Genomic DNA, 16174 nt, shown 5'->3' with positions numbered 1-16174 from the left:
TGCAAGAAGAGATCTGGTCCGGGCTGGGGCGGCTGGTGTGCGGAGAGGGGTGGCGGAGCACCAGGTCGGGGAGGGGGGGGGGGTGTGCGGAGACAGGGCTTTTTTATGTTTGTATTTTCCTTGCCCAAGCTCCGCCCCGTGGCCAAGGCAGGGCCCTGAAGTCCACGGGGACGCCCGCTCCCTTCTGCCACTCTGCAACACTCCACCTCCCCACGCCCAAACACCCACCCTGAGCCCAGGAGAGCGGCTCGGCCACTCCCCTCCTCACCTTGGCGGTGTTGAGGGTTTGGTGGGGGGACCCCTGGGCCTACTCTAGGATCCCCCACCCCCGGCCACCACGACCTCCACCCTCTAATCAGGGAAAGGGATCTCCCGCCTGACAGAGGGCACCCGGGATGGGAGGGATGTGTCTGTGACGCTAATGGAAGAGGCTCCCGCGGGCTTGGCTCAGTGGACAGAGCGCAGGCCTGTGGATGGAAGGGTCTCCGGTTCCACTGGGGTCAAGGGCACTTACCTCCCTTGCGGGCTGGAACCCTGCCCCCTCGGGGGCGCCTGCCAGAGGCAACCAATCCAGGTGTCTCCCTCACATCCATGTTTCTCTCTGCCTCTCCCGGTTTTTTCCAGTCTCCCTAAAAGTCAAGGGAGAGATATCCTGGCCGAGGATTATGAGAAATGAATAGATAAATAGATAGATAGATAGATAGATAGATAGATCAATAGATCAATAAATACATAAATAGATAGATAGATAGATAGATAGATAGATAGATAAATACAGGTGGAACTGCTGAACACTCTCGGGGGAATCTGATATCTGGCTCTCCTTGGTCATCTTAATCCCGTGGGGACAGCGCCCTCTGTACCCACCCTCAACTCTAGGCCCACTCTGACTGCCGGTGGTCTGGTCTCTAGCTCCCGGACAAGGATTGGAAGAAGTTGTACTAGTCCAACTGAGTCTCCATGACCACCTGGGTGGAGCTCTGATAAGGCAACGCCTGGTGTCCGGGCCATTGGAAAATTGCCCGGGTCTCACCACAGTAGGAAAACCCACCATAAAGTCATTTTCCCTGATCAGGTGCACAGGGTTGTCTGAATAGACTTCTAGCCATGAAGGAATCAAATGAGCCCTCAACCCCTAGGATTTCCAGAGGGTACGGGAGCTTGGTCCCCAGCATTCACTTCCTCTTGTGGCCCCCATGACCTGAGGTAGGCACTTGAGAGACCCAGCAAACCACCCCTCCTGCAGCTTCTTTCGCTCCAGCACACACACACACACACACACACACACACACCCATACGCACACACACAGACACGCACGCACGCACGCACGCACGCACACACAGTGGCAAGGACTGATATGATGCCCTCAAGTGCTTCCAGTTGTGGCCTCCCTGGCATTGGCCAACGCTAGGCAGTCCTAAGTTACCTGAGGCTACACACTGCTCAAGGACAGCAGGCGTCAGAAGGGAGACTAGAGCCACTGTCTGCATGAGTGAAACAGTTTTGTTGTAAGCTTTTCCAAAGACACAGCCCAAGGACATCTGGAGACCAGTGGAGAACATCCTGCTCTCTCCCAGGTCTCCAGTCAAGTGAGGTGATAGGGGCCTGTCTCAGGAATGTGGTGCCTGGTGACCAGAGTTCTAGCTTCTGTATTGTCCTGTCACTGAGGAAGTGACATCAAGTTTGCAAGGTTCCATTACCTGTATGTGTTCCTTTAAGCACACTTGCCCGGAAAGCCCTCTGGGCTTTTGACTGACACCCCCAGAAATACTGCAAGTTCCCCAACTCAGCTTTCTCCCACAGCTCCCCGTTCTTGCCACCAGGGGCCTAGCATTCAGGAGAGCCCAGTGAGACCTGCGTTGTCTGATTGGCTTAGTGTCCTGGCAAAGCCATTGTGTCCTCCTGGGCCTTCCCAGGGACCCTGCCGACACACGAGGGATGGTACAGGAAACAATCTTCTAGAGGCCTGGACCGGTGTATATGACATCAAACCCGCCCCACCTGTGGGCAGTGTGACCTGCGCCGGATGCAAAAACTCAGAGAGGGCCAGATCACTAGACGGGGTGGGATGTGGCCTGGACTGCCACTCCCAACAGGCCTGGGCTTCAGCACTGTGATACTGGTAGAGTCACACCGCCCTGGGCCACCTCGCTAGGTCTCCACCTGTAAGAGGGTGAAACGGAGGAAACGAAGGGGTGACCACCCAGGCCATATCCCCTCCTATGGTCTCCCGGGACACGGCGCATCAGACCTGGGGCTGGCTGTGGGCCTACACGGTGGGCGGCCTCCACCTCCCCTCCCCCTGGACCCTGCCTAGGCACATGCATATTTTTGGTCCCAGCTACGTGTTTAGCCATTGGATTCTCCCCAACAAAATGCTGCCATGGGGATGTGAAATGGAATCCCTAGCGGAGCCCAGTTGGGGAGGGCGCCCCCTTCCGGGCTCCCCGGGACATCGCACACCGCCCCCCGGAGCCGCTCTCCCGCGTCTCGCATCTCCTGGAAGCTCAGAAGGTGGATGAGAGGCAGCTGGTGGCTCAGCAGGGACAGATGTAGTCCCGGCTAGAGGGCGGGCGGGGCAGAGGGTGGGGGGAGCTGAGCAGCAGGTCAGCCAGGGGGCCCAGGGCTCAGCGGGCCTGGAGGCCCGGCGCCGCGGGCTCTTGAGGCTCCCGGAGGCCGGCTCCAGCGTCTACGGCCATACCACCCTGAACGCGCCCGATCTCGTCTGATCTCGGAAGCTAAGCAGGGTCGGGCCTGGTTAGTACTTGGATGGGAGACCGCCTGGGAATACCGGGTGCTGTAGGCTTTTGATTGCCATTTTTTGAGCCCGCCCCATCCGCCCTTTGCCGGTGTGGGGGGAACCTCCCATCGCCCCCGCGGGGCTACTCTCAGAGCTGAACCCCCACCTCCCCTCGCCCAGCCTCGTCCGCCGTCCAAAATTAGGAAGTGCCGTCTCGCGCCTAACAGACAGCAGCCCTGCGTTGCAGGGGCGTGTCTCTTCCATTCCCCCCCCCCCCCCCCCGCACCCATGCAAGCCCCAAGCGCTCTGTGCTCTGCGGGGGCAACAGGGGACCCACAACCGGGGGAACCCATCGAAGCCCCGGTGCTGCGGAGGGACGTAGCTCCCCAAACTGCTAAGGGAACCCCGCGGTCCCCACCAAAGGCCCAGGCCGCCCTCCTCTCGCTTTGTGCCATCCCCCGGGGGGCGGGGGGGGGGGGAGAGCTGGGGGGTGGGCGGGGGGGCTTCGTCCTACCCTTCCGCATTTCAGGCAATCGCACCCCCAAAGGAAGGCGCCCTCCTGCATCTTTTCGAAGCTCAGGAGATGGGCTGGGCGGGCCAGAGACAGCTGATGGCTCTGCAAGAAGAGATCTGGTCCGGGCTGGGGCGGCTGGTGTGCGGAGAGGGGTGGCGGAGCACCAGGTCGGGGAGGGGGGGGGGTGTGCGGAGACAGGGCTTTTTTATGTTTGTATTTTCCTTGCCCAAGCTCCGCCCCGTGGCCAAGGCAGGGCCCTGAAGTCCACGGGGACGCCCGCTCCCTTCTGCCACTCTGCAACACTCCACCTCCCCACGCCCAAACACCCACCCTGAGCCCAGGAGAGCGGCTCGGCCACTCCCCTCCTCACCTTGGCGGTGTTGAGGGTTTGGTGGGGGGACCCCTGGGCCTACTCTAGGATCCCCCACCCCCGGCCACCACGACCTCCACCCTCTAATCAGGGAAAGGGATCTCCCGCCTGACAGAGGGCACCCGGGATGGGAGGGATGTGTCTGTGACGCTAATGGAAGAGGCTCCCGCGGGCTTGGCTCAGTGGACAGAGCGCAGGCCTGTGGATGGAAGGGTCTCCGGTTCCACTGGGGTCAAGGGCACTTACCTCCCTTGCGGGCTGGAACCCTGCCCCCTCGGGGGCGCCTGCCAGAGGCAACCAATCCAGGTGTCTCCCTCACATCCATGTTTCTCTCTGCCTCTCCCGGTTTTTTCCAGTCTCCCTAAAAGTCAAGGGAGAGATATCCTGGCCGAGGATTATGAGAAATGAATAGATAAATAGATAGATAGATAGATAGATAGATAGATCAATAGATCAATAAATACATAAATAGATAGATAGATAGATAGATAGATAGATAGATAGATAGATAAATACAGGTGGAACTGCTGAACACTCTCGGGGGAATCTGATATCTGGCTCTCCTTGGTCATCTTAATCCCGTGGGGACAGCGCCCTCTGTACCCACCCTCAACTCTAGGCCCACTCTGACTGCCGGTGGTCTGGTCTCTAGCTCCCGGACAAGGATTGGAAGAAGTTGTACTAGTCCAACTGAGTCTCCATGACCACCTGGGTGGAGCTCTGATAAGGCAACGCCTGGTGTCCGGGCCATTGGAAAATTGCCCGGGTCTCACCACAGTAGGAAAACCCACCATAAAGTCATTTTCCCTGATCAGGTGCACAGGGTTGTCTGAATAGACTTCTAGCCATGAAGGAATCAAATGAGCCCTCAACCCCTAGGATTTCCAGAGGGTACGGGAGCTTGGTCCCCAGCATTCACTTCCTCTTGTGGCCCCCATGACCTGAGGTAGGCACTTGAGAGACCCAGCAAACCACCCCTCCTGCAGCTTCTTTCGCTCCAGCACACACACACACACACACACACACACACACACACACACCCATACGCACACACACAGACACGCACGCACGCACGCACGCACGCACACACAGTGGCAAGGACTGATATGATGCCCTCAAGTGCTTCCAGTTGTGGCCTCCCTGGCATTGGCCAACGCTAGGCAGTCCTAAGTTACCTGAGGCTACACACTGCTCAAGGACAGCAGGCGTCAGAAGGGAGACTAGAGCCACTGTCTGCATGAGTGAAACAGTTTTGTTGTAAGCTTTTCCAAAGACACAGCCCAAGGACATCTGGAGACCAGTGGAGAACATCCTGCTCTCTCCCAGGTCTCCAGTCAAGTGAGGTGATAGGGGCCTGTCTCAGGAATGTGGTGCCTGGTGACCAGAGTTCTAGCTTCTGTATTGTCCTGTCACTGAGGAAGTGACATCAAGTTTGCAAGGTTCCATTACCTGTATGTGTTCCTTTAAGCACACTTGCCCGGAAAGCCCTCTGGGCTTTTGACTGACACCCCCAGAAATACTGCAAGTTCCCCAACTCAGCTTTCTCCCACAGCTCCCCGTTCTTGCCACCAGGGGCCTAGCATTCAGGAGAGCCCAGTGAGACCTGCGTTGTCTGATTGGCTTAGTGTCCTGGCAAAGCCATTGTGTCCTCCTGGGCCTTCCCAGGGACCCTGCCGACACACGAGGGATGGTACAGGAAACAATCTTCTAGAGGCCTGGACCGGTGTATATGACATCAAACCCGCCCCACCTGTGGGCAGTGTGACCTGCGCCGGATGCAAAAACTCAGAGAGGGCCAGATCACTAGACGGGGTGGGATGTGGCCTGGACTGCCACTCCCAACAGGCCTGGGCTTCAGCACTGTGATACTGGTAGAGTCACACCGCCCTGGGCCACCTCGCTAGGTCTCCACCTGTAAGAGGGTGAAACGGAGGAAACGAAGGGGTGACCACCCAGGCCATATCCCCTCCTATGGTCTCCCGGGACACGGCGCATCAGACCTGGGGCTGGCTGTGGGCCTACACGGTGGGCGGCCTCCACCTCCCCTCCCCCTGGACCCTGCCTAGGCACATGCATATTTTTGGTCCCAGCTACGTGTTTAGCCATTGGATTCTCCCCAACAAAATGCTGCCATGGGGATGTGAAATGGAATCCCGAGCGGAGCCCAGTTGGGGAGGGCGCCCCCTTCCGGGCTCCCCGGGACATCGCACACCGCCCCCCGGAGCCGCTCTCCCGCGTCTCGCATCTCCTGGAAGCTCAGAAGGTGGATGAGAGGCAGCTGGTGGCTCAGCAGGGACAGATGTAGTCCCGGCTAGAGGGCGGGCGGGGCAGAGGGTGGGGGGAGCTGAGCAGCAGGTCAGCCAGGGGGCCCAGGGCTCAGCGGGCCTGGAGGCCCGGCGCCGCGGGCTCTTGAGGCTCCCGGAGGCCGGCTCCAGCGTCTACGGCCATACCACCCTGAACGCGCCCGATCTCGTCTGATCTCGGAAGCTAAGCAGGGTCGGGCCTGGTTAGTACTTGGATGGGAGACCGCCTGGGAATACCGGGTGCTGTAGGCTTTTGATTGCCATTTTTTGAGCCCGCCCCATCCGCCCTTTGCCGGTGTGGGGGGAACCTCCCATCGCCCCCGCGGGGCTACTCTCAGAGCTGAACCCCCACCTCCCCTCGCCCAGCCTCGTCCGCCATCCAAAATTAGGAAGTGCCGTCTCGCGCCTAACAGACAGCAGCCCTGCGTTGCAGGGGCGTGTCTCTTCCATTCCCCCCGCCCGCCCCCCGCACCCATGCAAGCCCCAAGCGCTCTGTGCTCTGCGGGGGCAACAGGGGACCCACAACCGGGGGAACCCATCGAAGCCCCGGTGCTGCGGAGGGACGTAGCTCCCCAAACTGCTAAGGGAACCCCGCGGTCCCCACCAAAGGCCCAGGCCGCCCTCCTCTCGCTTTGTGCCATCCCCCGGGGGGCGGGGGGGGGGGGAGAGCTGGGGGGTGGGCGGGGGGGCTTCGTCCTACCCTTCCGCATTTCAGGCAATCGCACCCCCAAAGGAAGGCGCCCTCCTGCATCTTTTCGAAGCTCAGGAGATGGGCTGGGCGGGCCAGAGACAGCTGATGGCTCTGCAAGAAGAGATCTGGTCCGGGCTGGGGCGGCTGGTGTGCGGAGAGGGGTGGCGGAGCACCAGGTCGGGGAGGGGGGGGGGTGTGCGGAGACAGGGCTTTTTTATGTTTGTATTTTCCTTGCCCAAGCTCCGCCCCGTGGCCAAGGCAGGGCCCTGAAGTCCACGGGGACGCCCGCTCCCTTCTGCCACTCTGCAACACTCCACCTCCCCACGCCCAAACACCCACCCTGAGCCCAGGAGAGCGGCTCGGCCACTCCCCTCCTCACCTTGGCGGTGTTGAGGGTTTGGTGGGGGGACCCCTGGGCCTACTCTAGGATCCCCCACCCCCGGCCACCACGACCTCCACCCTCTAATCAGGGAAAGGGATCTCCCGCCTGACAGAGGGCACCCGGGATGGGAGGGATGTGTCTGTGACGCTAATGGAAGAGGCTCCCGCGGGCTTGGCTCAGTGGACAGAGCGCAGGCCTGTGGATGGAAGGGTCTCCGGTTCCACTGGGGTCAAGGGCACTTACCTCCCTTGCGGGCTGGAACCCTGCCCCCTCGGGGGCGCCTGCCAGAGGCAACCAATCCAGGTGTCTCCCTCACATCCATGTTTCTCTCTGCCTCTCCCGGTTTTTTCCAGTCTCCCTAAAAGTCAAGGGAGAGATATCCTGGCCGAGGATTATGAGAAATGAATAGATAAATAGATAGATAGATCAATAGATCAATAAATACATAAATAGATAGATAGATAGATAGATAGATAGATAGATAGATAGATAAATACAGGTGGAACTGCTGAACACTCTCGGGGGAATCTGATATCTGGCTCTCCTTGGTCATCTTAATCCCGTGGGGACAGCGCCCTCTGTACCCACCCTCAACTCTAGGCCCACTCTGACTGCCGGTGGTCTGGTCTCTAGCTCCCGGACAAGGATTGGAAGAAGTTGTACTAGTCCAACTGAGTCTCCATGACCACCTGGGTGGAGCTCTGATAAGGCAACGCCTGGTGTCCGGGCCATTGGAAAATTGCCCGGGTCTCACCACAGTAGGAAAACCCACCATAAAGTCATTTTCCCTGATCAGGTGCACAGGGTTGTCTGAATAGACTTCTAGCCATGAAGGAATCAAATGAGCCCTCAACCCCGAGGATTTCCAGAGGGTACGGGAGCTTGGTCCCCAGCATTCACTTCCTCTTGTGCCCCCCATGACCTGAGGTAGGCACTTGAGAGACCCAGCAAACCACCCCTCCTGCAGCTTCTTTCGCTCCAGCACACACACACACACACACACACACACACACACACACCCATACGCACACACACAGACACGCACGCACGCAGGCACGCACGCACGCACACACAGTGGCAAGGACTGATATGATGCCCTCAAGTGCTTCCAGTTGTGGCCTCCCTGGCATTGGCCAACGCTAGGCAGTCCTAAGTTACCTGAGGCTACACACTGCTCAAGGACAGCAGGCGTCAGAAGGGAGACTAGAGCCACTGTCTGCATGAGTGAAACAGTTTTGTTGTAAGCTTTTCCAAAGACACAGCCCAAGGACATCTGGAGACCAGTGGAGAACATCCTGCTCTCTCCCAGGTCTCCAGTCAAGTGAGGTGATAGGGGCCTGTCTCAGGAATGTGGTGCCTGGTGACCAGAGTTCTAGCTTCTGTATTGTCCTGTCACTGAGGAAGTGACATCAAGTTTGCAAGGTTCCATTACCTGTATGTGTTCCTTTAAGCACACTTGCCCGGAAAGCCCTCTGGGCTTTTGACTGACACCCCCAGAAATACTGCAAGTTCCCCAACTCAGCTTTCTCCCACAGCTCCCCGTTCTTGCCACCAGGGGCCTAGCATTCAGGAGAGCCCAGTGAGACCTGCGTTGTCTGATTGGCTTAGTGTCCTGGCAAAGCCATTGTGTCCTCCTGGGCCTTCCCAGGGACCCTGCCGACACATGAGGGATGGTACAGGAAACAGTCTTCTAGAGGCCTGGACCGGTGTATATGACATCAAACCCGCCCCACCTGTGGGCAGTGTGACCTGCGCCGGATGCAAAAACTCAGAGAGGGCCAGATCACTAGACGGGGTGGGATGTGGCCTGGACTGCCACTCCCAACAGGCCTGGGCTTCAGCACTGTGATACTGGTAGAGTCACACCGCCCTGGGCCACCTCGCTAGGTCTCCACCTGTAAGAGGGTGAAACGGAGGAAACGAAGGGGTGACCACCCAGGCCATATCCCCTCCTATGGTCTCCCGGGACACGGCGCATCAGACCTGGGGCTGGCTGTGGGCCTACACGGTGGGCGGCCTCCACCTCCCCTCCCCCTGGACCCTGCCTAGGCACATGCATATTTTTGGTCCCAGCTACGTGTTTAGCCATTGGATTCTCCCCAACAAAATGCTGCCATGGGGATGTGAAATGGAATCCCTAGCGGAGCCCAGTTGGGGAGGGCGCCCCCTTCCGGGCTCCCCGGGACATCGCACACCGCCCCCCGGAGCCGCTCTCCCGCGTCTCGCATCTCCTGGAAGCTCAGAAGGTGGATGAGAGGCAGCTGGTGGCTCAGCAGGGACAGATGTAGTCCCGGCTAGAGGGCGGGCGGGGCAGAGGGTGGGGGGAGCTGAGCAGCAGGTCAGCCAGGGGGCCCAGGGCTCAGCGGGCCTGGAGGCCCGGCGCCGCGGGCTCTTGAGGCTCCCGGAGGCCGGCTCCAGCGTCTACGGCCATACCACCCTGAACGCGCCCGATCTCGTCTGATCTCGGAAGCTAAGCAGGGTCGGGCCTGGTTAGTACTTGGATGGGAGACCGCCTGGGAATACCGGGTGCTGTAGGCTTTTGATTGCCATTTTTTGAGCCCGCCCCATCCGCCCTTTGCCGGTGTGGGGGGAACCTCCCATCGCCCCCGCGGGGCTACTCTCAGAGCTGAACCCCCACCTCCCCTCGCCCAGCCTCGTCCGCCGTCCAAAATTAGGAAGTGCCGTCTCGCGCCTAACAGACAGCAGCCCTGCGTTGCAGGGGCGTGTCTCTTCCATTCCTCCCCCCCCCCCCCCCCCCCGCACCCATGCAAGCCCCAAGCGCTCTGTGCTCTGCGGGGGCAACAGGGGACCCACAACCGGGGGAACCCATCGAAGCCCCCGTGCTGCGGAGGGACGTAGCTCCCCAAACTGCTAAGGGAACCCCGCGGTCCCCACCAAAGGCCCAGGCCGCCCTCCTCTCGCTTTGTGCCATCCCCCGGGGGGCGGGGGGGGGAGACCTGGGGGGTGGGCGGGGGGGCTTCGTCCTACCCTTCCGCATTTCAGGCAATCGCACCCCCAAAGGAAGGCGCCCTCCTGCATCTTTTCGAAGCTCAGGAGATGGGCTGGGCGGGCCAGAGACAGCTGATGGCTCTGCAATCAGAGATCTGGTCCGGGCTGGGGCGGCTGGTGTGCGGAGAGGGGTGGCGGAGCACCAGGTCGGGGAGGGGGGGGGTGTGCGGAGACAGGGCTTTTTTATGTTTGTATTTTCCTTGCCCAAGCTCCGCCCCGTGGCCAAGGCAGGGCCCTGAGGTCCACGGGGACGCCCGCTCCCTTCCTGCCACTCTGCAACACTCCACCTCCCCACGCCCAAACACCCACCCTGAGCCCAGGAGAGCGGCTCGGCCACTCCCCTCCTCACCTTGGCGGTGTTGAGGGTTTGGTGGGGGGACCCCTGGGCCTACTCTAGGATCCCCCACCCCCGGCCACCACGACCTCCACCCCCCAATCAGGGAAAGGGATCTCCCGCCTGACAGAGGGCACCCGGGATGGGAGGGATGTGTCTGTGACGCTAATGGAAGAGGCTCCCGCGGGCTTGGCTCAGTGGACAGAGCGCAGGCCTGTGGATGGAAGGGTCTCCGGTTCCACTGGGGTCAAGGGCACTTACCTCCCTTGCAGGCTGGAACCCTGCCCCCTCGGGGGCGCCTGCCAGAGGAAACCAATCCAGGAGTCTCCCTCACATCCATGTTTCTCTCTGCCTCTCCCGGTTTTTTCCAGTCTCCCTAAAAGTCAAGGGAGGGATATCCTGGCCGAGGATTATGAGAAATAAATAGATAAATAAATAGATAGATAGATAGATAGATAGATCAATAGATCAATAAATACATAAATAGATAGATAGATGGATATAGATAGATAGATAGATAAATACAGGTGGAACTGCTGAACACTCTCGGGGGAATCTGATATCTCGCTCTCCTTGGTCATCTTAATCCCGTGGGGACAGCGCCCTCTGTACCCACCCTCAACTCTAGGCCCACTCTGACTGCCGGTGGTCTGGTCTCTAGCTCCCGGACAAAGATTGGAAGAAGTTGTACTAGTCCAACTGAGTCTCCATGAGCACCTGGGTGGAGCTCTGATAAGGCAACGCCTGGTGTCCGGGCCATTTGAAAATTGCCCGGGTCTCACCACAGTCGGAAATCCCACCATAAAGTCATTTTCCCTGATCAGGTGCACAGGGTTGTCTGAATAGACTTCTAGCCATGAAGGAATCAAGTGAGCCCTCAACCCCTAGGATTTCCAGAGGGTACGGGAGCTTGGTCCCCAGCATTCACTTCCTCTTGTGCCCCCCATGACCTGAGGTAGGCACTTGAGAGACCCAGCAAACCACCCCTCCTGCAGCTTCTTTCGCTCCAGCACACACACACACACACACACACACACACACACGCATACGCACACACACAGACACTCACGCACGCACGCACGCACGCACGCACACACAGTGGCAAGGACTGATATGATGCCCTCAAGTGCTTCCAGTTGTGGCCTCCCTGGCATTGGCCAACGCTAGGCAGTCCTAAGTTACCTGAGGCTACACACTGCTCAAGGACAGCCGGCATCAGAAGGGAGTCTAGAGCCACTGTCTGCATGAGTGAAACAGTTTTGTCGTAAGCTTTTCCAAAGACACAGCCCAAGGACATCTGGAGACCAGTGGAGAACATCCTGCTCTCTCCCAGGTCTCCAGTCAAGTGAGGTGATAGGGGCCTGTCTCAGGAATGTGGTGCCTGGTGACCAGAGTTCTAGCTTCTGTATTGTCCTGTCACTGAGGAAGTGACATCAAGTTTGCAAGGTTCCATTACCTGTATGTCTTGCAGATTTTGTCCCTCTCACTGTCCCTAACATCGTCCCACACACCGTTCCACACCATCCTTCACACTGTCCTCACACTGTCTTCACACTGTCTTCACACTGTACTCACACTGTCCTCACACTGTCCCTCAAACTGTACTCACAGTGTCCTCACACCCTCCCTCACACTTTCCTCACACTGTCCTCACACTTTCCTCACACTGTCCTCACACTGTCCCTCAAACTGTACTCACAGTGTCCTCACACCGTCCCTCACACTCTCCTCACACTGTCTTCACACTGTCCCTCAAACTGTACTCACACTGTCCCTCACACTGTCCCTCATACTGCCCTCATACCTTCCCTCACACTGTCCTCACACTGTCCCTCATACTGTCCTCACACCATCCCTCACACTGTGCTCACACTGTCCCTCACACTGTCCTCACACCGTCCCTCACACTGTCCTCACACCGTACTCACACTGTCCTCACACCATCCTCACTTTCTCCCTCACACTGTCCTCACACTGTCCTCACACTTTCCTCACACTGTCCCTCACACTGTCCTCACACTGTCCTCACACTGTCCGTCATACTGTCCTCACACTGTCCTCACACTTTCCTCACACCGTCCCTCACACTGTCCTCACACTGTCCCTCACACTGTCCTCACACCGTCCCTCTCACTGTCCTCACAACCTCCCTCATACTGTCCTCACTCCATCCCTCACACTCTCCCTTGACCCTGATCAGGCAGCAGATTTTAAACGTGCTTCTGTCTCTCTCCTCTCTTCTCAATAGCCGATGACGTAGGATTGGCTTCCAGGGGCATCAGGCTTGGAGCTCTCATTGAGGCCTACGTGCGCCGGTCGAGCTTAGCTCTCTGCTGGAGTCAGAGAAGTCTGGCTGCAGGAGGAGGCGCTGTGGGTGTCCTTGGCTTCCTGGCTTCTCCGCGCCCCATTCACTCCTTCTCCCTTCCCTGCCCAAGTGGCTGGTGGAAGCCCTGCTCTTTCAATACACTTATGGATGTGTTTTTCAGATGCTGCCTACTGTGTGCCAGGAACCCTGCTAGGGGCTGGGTTACCAGTAGGGAGCCAGCACACGTCACCTGGAGAGCTAGACAAACAGCTTCTGCTCCAGTAGGCGCGGGCTCCCTGCTCACCAGGGTGCTGGTTACCTGCTTGGTGGCTGGGAGAGGCCCCTGGGGAAGCAGCCAGGACCGGAGGACTCCGGGAGAGGTCTGTCTGCAGCCATCAGACTCCCGGCTCTGCCCGGTGTCCTGGGAAGCCCCTGGCGCCAGGGATAAAGTGAGTCCAAGAAAAGGGTCCGGCCATCCAGGGATGATGGGGTCAGCAGGGACCAAGCACAGCGGTCCAAGCAGGCCCCGGGGAGGAGCACATGAACATTCTTGGCCTCAGTCAGTGTGTCCTTCTCAGACTGCACAGCCTCCCTCCGAAGGGAATTGTCCAAGTCCTCCAGAGACGCCCACTGAGCTCAGACTAAAGCCTGTACCACGTGGCAAGGCCCCGTTCCCTCGTAATCCCCACCCCTGCCTTGCTGTTTATGCTTAGAGATCGCCACCCTCTGGGAACATATACCTGCTGCCCAATCCAAAGCCTGCCCCTTTCGCCGGCGACCGTCCTCCTGGCAGAAAGGAGGCCTTGGCGACAAAAGGTGCCAGCAAGGGGAGGCGGGCAGCCATCCCACACAGACAAATGACGCCATCGCACAATCTGGTGTGGGTTCATTCTAACACAAATGTCCATGGACATCAGCAACTCAGTTTTCAGGGCACCAGCTATTTGTCATGTGCAAGGTGCTCGGTCAAGAAAGACATCTGCTAGCACCACATCACTCATCTTCCACGAGGGTCTGGAGGCAGGCGCACATTTTTGCACAATTTTCCGTTCTCCCTAACCACATCCCCCACAGATAGAGGAACCCCAGGGCCCCAGGCAGCCAGGTGGGAAAGAAACTGGGAGGGGGAAGCACAAATCGGAAAGTAATCTGACATCTCAAGGTCGGCTCAACTGAAAACTCATCACATGCAGAGGCGACAGATCTCCCGCTGTGGCCACGGGCTTCCAGCACAGGCCCGGCCTGTGGGGACCAGGAGCAGAGCACAGAGAGCAAGGAAAAAGGTGGCTAAGACCAAGAAGCTTGGTCAACCCTCACAAATGCCACTTTCTGTGGTTCACAGAGGCTTGGAGCTGGAAGGAAGCTCAGAGATAGTTTGCTTCAATGATTTGTTCTGCTTTCTCAGAGAAAACTGAGAGGAACTGACCTTCCTGCTTTACTGATTAGCAACCCTGGGAGGGGAATTCTGATCCCTTGCCCAGCGCCTTCTCAGATAGACAGAGTCAGAACTCAGAAGCAGGCACAAATACTCATCAGCATCATCTGTGGGCAAGACCCCATGCTGGATGCCTATTGGGTCACAGATGACAAATAATCACATAGTTGTTATTTAATAGGAGATGTTGTCTTAATAAAGCATGTAGGGCTGAAAGACCTTATAATCAGGGCATCTAATTTTGTCTAAGACTGGGTAAGAGGGAACACTTGCCTAAGGAGATGACATTTAGGCTGAAACTAGAAGGGTTAGCAGACAAAAAGTGGGCAGAGTTCCCAGAAAACCAGTCCTTCCCTCTCTCCTTCCCTGCCCCCTTCTTATCTTCTCTCCCTCCTCCTCCAAGCAAACTCTTCATCCAAATCAGCAGACCACACTTCTGGCCTTGATGCCCAGTACAGTCATTGCTTTCCCAGGCCCAGCCTCATGTTGTCATACCCTCTCATCTGTTCCTATCACCAACATTTCAGATCCCGCCCCGACTCCCACCACCATGCACGCAGGTTCCTCCCGCTGCAGAGCTCAAACCCTAACCCCACAACACCAGTCACAGGGACAGTGACTCTCCAAAGACCCCCTGGATAACGTGTGACATGACTGGGGTTCTGGTGTGGATTCATGCTCTAGGACCACTTCCTACCTACCAGTAACTGGTCAGGAAGGACATCAGGGCTCTGTCCATGCCAACTCAGTTTCCCAACCAGGTCACAGTGAGCCTCCTGTGTTCTGTTCAACTTCCAGGCCCCTTATGTCTTGGCTGAATAGGGCACACTCCAAGCAGAGGGGAAATAGCCATTATGTCCAGACCTGGTCTCCTCCATCTGCTGTCCCCACAGGCTCCCAGAAGTAAGGCACCAGGATGAGACATCCTGCCAGTGCCTGACACAACCTGTGACCCACCAACTCACCTGGGTGGGAAGAAAAGGGAGTAGCTCCTACTAGTTGACGGGTTACCTTGTACCAATTACTTGAGCCTGGTGATCTACCATGGTAGTGGGCAGAAGATGATACACATGGTAGTGGTGCTGATGAGCTGAAACTTTAAAAGATGATACACATGGTAGTGGTATTGATGAGCTGAAACTTTAAAACCAAGACAGCTTCTTCTGTGTCGAGGAGGAGAGACAAGTCTCCTCAAAGTTCACTTTTATTTTCTGGGAAAGTTGCAGGTGTGGTCCTTCTTTAGTTAGGACATCAGTGAAGCACCTTTGCTCCAGGAAAGGTTATAAAACAACCTCTAATTGTCTGTCCTGTACAATCTGCAGCAAAGGGTCCCAGGTCCTTCTTGGAAGGAAATGAATAGCATCACAAACCTACAGCCCAGCAGTGGGTGCAGCACAGCCTGGGTGGGGACCTGGAACTAGGCCTTCACCTCAGCACAGACCAGCATTCACTGGGCTGTGCGGGGCTGGTGCACAACAGTGTCACCATCTGTCAGCAACAGGAACAACAGGGCCTCTGGCTTCATTGACGCTCCTCTCTCTCCCTTGGTATTTGGAAGTGCTCCCTAGTGATGAAGGCTGGTGAGGACGCCAGCAGCACACGACCACACACCATGTCTCCTCCCTCCCAAACGGGCCAGGGCCAGTCCAGTTTTGTAAGCAGCACCTTGTTTAATGCTCATGGGTACATGGGAGGCACATGCCCATACTGTTGTATTAATTTTGCTGATGAGGGTGTTCAGGGTTTAATGATTTTCCCAAAATCATACACCCCAATTAAGTAGCAACACTAGGATTCCAACCAGGCCTGTCTGACTCCAGGGCCTACATTCCTGTGCCACACAAGGCCTCACTCTGAGCCCAGCAGAAGCCAGAAACAACGAAGCATCTCAGAGCCCCATTGCCTTCCTCTGGGTTTATCCCACGTAAGCTTCCTGGAAGCCTGTCTCTCTCTGAACCTCCAGTCAGTGGAATGTCTTTGAGGTCTGGTTCACGTGTGTCCAAGCCCCTTGGATCAAAGACCATATGTGCCACGCGGCATGGGTTTTCCCCTATTTGCTCAGCTGATGCAAGCAACATGCCTAAGCAACC

The 16174-nt window shown here is 57.6% G+C and overlaps 3 non-coding genes across 3 annotated transcripts; all 3 read left to right on the top strand.

Annotated features, from left to right (window-relative positions):
* Positions 1 to 2688: 2688 nt before the first annotated feature.
* Positions 2689 to 2807, top strand: LOC139015930 (5S ribosomal RNA). The gene has a single exon (XR_011472577.1). It is a non-coding gene; the product is annotated as a 5S ribosomal RNA (ribosomal RNA).
* Positions 2808 to 6061: 3254 nt separating this feature from the next.
* On the top strand, positions 6062 to 6180 carry LOC139015920 (5S ribosomal RNA). The gene has a single exon (XR_011472567.1). It is a non-coding gene; the product is annotated as a 5S ribosomal RNA (ribosomal RNA).
* A 3240-nt stretch (positions 6181 to 9420) lies between these two features.
* LOC139015833 (5S ribosomal RNA) lies at positions 9421 to 9539 on the top strand. Its single transcript, XR_011472492.1, has one exon. It is a non-coding gene; the product is annotated as a 5S ribosomal RNA (ribosomal RNA).
* Positions 9540 to 16174: the final 6635 nt, after the last annotated feature.

This window comes from Myotis yumanensis, unplaced genomic scaffold, assembly GCF_028538775.1.
Source record: "Myotis yumanensis isolate MYYU_CA2020_CCGP unplaced genomic scaffold, mMyoYum1.0.hap1 SCAF_8, whole genome shotgun sequence".
In the NCBI taxonomy this organism is placed as follows: domain Eukaryota; kingdom Metazoa; phylum Chordata; class Mammalia; order Chiroptera; family Vespertilionidae; genus Myotis; species Myotis yumanensis.
Note: the sequence above shows the minus strand (reverse complement) of the source record. Positions and strands in the feature narration are given on the sequence as shown.